The sequence below is a fragment of the Nerophis ophidion genome, linkage group LG10 (genome assembly GCF_033978795.1).
Source record: "Nerophis ophidion isolate RoL-2023_Sa linkage group LG10, RoL_Noph_v1.0, whole genome shotgun sequence".
NCBI classification, from domain to species: domain Eukaryota; kingdom Metazoa; phylum Chordata; class Actinopteri; order Syngnathiformes; family Syngnathidae; genus Nerophis; species Nerophis ophidion.
Genome location: NC_084620.1, coordinates 73,061,067 through 73,064,551, shown reverse-complemented (window position 1 = coordinate 73,064,551; position 3,485 = coordinate 73,061,067).

Genomic DNA, 3,485 nt, shown 5'->3' with positions numbered 1-3,485 from the left:
AAAGGCACCCAGAAGTGAACCATCAAAAGTGGGGGACAATTTGAGAAAAAGTTGGAAAAAGGTCCGAAATTGTTTAAAAATCCTACCCAGGATGGAGTTCCAGAAGCCCCGCAGCGAGCTGCCCGAGCCGCGGGAACACCGGGAATCAACAAAAGGCACCCAGAAGTGAACCAGCGAAAGTGGGGGACAATTTGAGAAAAAGTTGGAAAAAGGTCCGAAATTGATTAAAAATCCTACCCAGGATGGAGTTCCAGAAGCCCCGCAGCGAGCTGCGCAAGCTCCGGGACCCCCGGGAATGACCAAAAGGCACCCAGAAGTGAACCAGCGAAAGTGGGGGAAAATGGAGGAAAAGGAGGAAAAAGTGCCAAATTGTTTAAAAATCCTACCCAGGATGGAGTTCCAGAAGTCCCGCAGCGAGCTGCACGAGCCGCGGGAACACCGGGAATGACCAAAAGGCACCCAGAAGTGAACCAGCGAAAGTGGGGGAAAAATGGAGGAAAAGGAGGAAAAAGTGCTAAATTGTTTAAAAATCCTACCCAGGATGGAGTTCCAGAAGCCCCGCAGCGAGCTGTACGAGCCGCAGGAACACCGGGAATGACCAAAAGGCACCCAGAAGTGAACCAGCGAAAGTGGGGGAAAAATGGAGGAAAAGGAGGAAAAAGTGCCAAATTGTTTAAAAATCCTACCCAGGATGGAGTTCCAGAAGCCCCGCAGCGAGCTGCACGAGCCGCAGGAACACCGGGAATGACCAAAAGGCATCCAGAAGTGAACCAGCGAAAGTGGGGGACAATTTGAGAAAAAGTTGGAAAAAGGTCCGAAATTGTTTAAAAATCCTACCCAGGATGGAGTTCCAGAAGCCCCGCAGCGAGCTGCCCGAGCCGCGGGAACACCGGGAATGACCAAAAGGCACCCAGAAGTGAACCATCAAAAGTGGGGGACAATTTGAGAAAAAGTTGGAAAAAGGTCCGAAATTGTTTAAAAATCCTACCCAGGATGGAGTTCCAGAAGTCCCGCAGCGAGCTGCGCGAGCTCCGGGGCCCCCGGGAATGACCAAAAGATACCCAGGAGTGAACCAGCCAAAGTGGGGGACAATTTGAGAAAAAGTTGGAAAAAGGTCCGAAATTGTTTAAAAATCCTACCCAGGATGGAGTTCCAGAAGCCCCGCAGCGAGCTGCACGAGCCGCAGGAACACCGGGAATGACCAAAAGGCACCCAGAAGTGAACCAGCGAAAGTGGGGGACAATTTGAGAAAAAGTTGGAAAAAGGTCCGAAATTGTTTAAAAATCCTACCCAGGATGGAGTTCCAGAAGTCCCGCAGCGAGCTGCACGTGCCGCAGGAACACCGGGAATGACCGAAAGGCACCCAGAAGTGAACCAGCGAAAGTGGGGGCAAAATGGAGGAGAAGGAGGAAAAAGTACCAAATTGTTTAAAAATCCTACCCAGGATGGAGTTCCAGAAGCCCCGCAGCGAGCTGCACGAGCCGCAGGAACACCGGGAATGACCAAAAGGCACCCAGAAGTGAACCATCAAAAGTGGGGGACAATTTGAGAAAAAGTTGGAAAAAAGGTCCGAAATTGATTAAAAATCCTACCCAGGATGGAGTTCCAGAAGCCCCGCAGCGAGCTGCACGAGCCGCAGGAACACCGGGAATGACCAAAAGGCACCCAGAAGTGAACCAGCGAAAGTGGGGGACAATTTGAGAAAAAGTTGGAAAAAGGTCCGAAATTGATTAAAAATCCTACCCAGGATGGAGTTCCAGAAGCCCCGCAGCGAGCTGCGCGAGCCGCAGGAACACCGGGAATGACCAAAAGGCACCCAGAAGTGAACCATCAAAAGTGGGGGACAATTTGAGAAAAAGTTGGAAAAAGGTCCGAAATTGATTAAAAATCCTACCCAGGATGGAGTTCCAGAAGCCCCGCAGCGAGCTGCACGAGCCGCAGGAACACCGGGAATGACCAAAAGGCACCCAGAAGTGAACCATCAAAAGTGGGGGACAATTTGAGAAAAAGTTGGAAAAAGGTCCGAAATTGATTAAAAATCCTACCCAGGATGGAGTTCCAGAAGCCCCGCAGCGAGCTGCGCGAGCCGCAGGAACACCGGGAATGACCAAAAGGCACCCAGAAGTGAACCATCAAAAGTGGGGGACAATTTGAGAAAAAGTTGGAAAAAGGTCCGAAATTGATTAAAAATCCTACCCAGGATGGAGTTCCACAAGTCCCGCAGCGAGCTGCACGAGCCGCAGGAACACCGGGAATGACCAAAAGGCACCCAGAAGTGAACCATCAAAAGTGGGGGACAATTTGAGAAAAAGTTGGAAAAAGGTCCGAAATTGATTAAAAATCCTACCCAGGATGGAGTTCCAGAAGCCCCGCAGCGAGCTGCGCGAGCCGCAGGAACACCGGGAATGACCAAAAGGCACCCAGAAGTGAACCATCAAAAGTGGGGGACAATTTGAGAAAAAGTTGGAAAAAGGTCCGAAATTGATTAAAAATCCTACCCAGGATGGAGTTCCAGAAGCCCCGCAGCGAGCTGCGCGAGCCGCAGGAACACCGGGAATGACCAAAAGGCACCCAGAAGTGAACCATCAAAAGTGGGGGACAATTTGAGAAAAAGTTGGAAAAAGGTCCGAAATTGTTTAAAAATCCTACCCAGGATGGAGTTCCAGAAGTCCCGCAGCGAGCTGCGCGAGCTCCGGGACCCCCGGGAATGACCAAAAGATACCCAGGAGTGAACCAGCGAAAGTGGGGGACAATTTGAGAAAAAGTTGGAAAAAGGTCCGAAATTGTTTAAAAATCCTACCCAGGATGGAGTTCCAGAAGTCCCGCAGCGAGCTGCGCGAGCTCCGGGACCCCCGGGAATGACCAAAAGATACCCAGGAGTGAACCAGCGAAAGTGGGGGACAATTTGAGAAAAAGTTGGAAAAAGGTCCGAAATTGTTTAAAAATCCTACCCAGGATGGAGTTCCAGAAGTCCCGCAGCGAGCTGCGCGAGCTCCGGGGCCCCCGGGAATGACCAAAAGATACCCAGGAGTGAACCAGCCCAAGTGGGGGACAAATGGAAGAAAAGCCGGGCCAAGTCCAAAAAAGTTGGATTTTTTGCCAAAGTGTCAACATGCGTGATTTTGTCAGAGTGTCCACTTTTGGGATTTTTTCAAAGTCCAACAACGAGAGAGGCCTGGCCTCCAGCCTGTCTAGCCTCTTCCATGAGACACTTAGAAAAAATCCCGTGCAAAAAAAGTGGATTTTTTCTAAGTCCAACAACGAGAGAGGCCTAACTTCCAGCCTCCTTAGCCTCTTTCTTCCGTGGAGCAAAAGTTGGATTTTTTGCCTAAGTGTCAACATGCGTGATTTTGTCAGAGTGTCCACTTTTGGGATTTTTTCTAAGTCCAACAACGAGAGAGGCCTGGCCTCCAGCCTGTTTAGCCTCTTCCATGTGACACTTAGAAAAAATCCCAGCCAAAAAAAGTGGATTTTTTCTAAGTCCA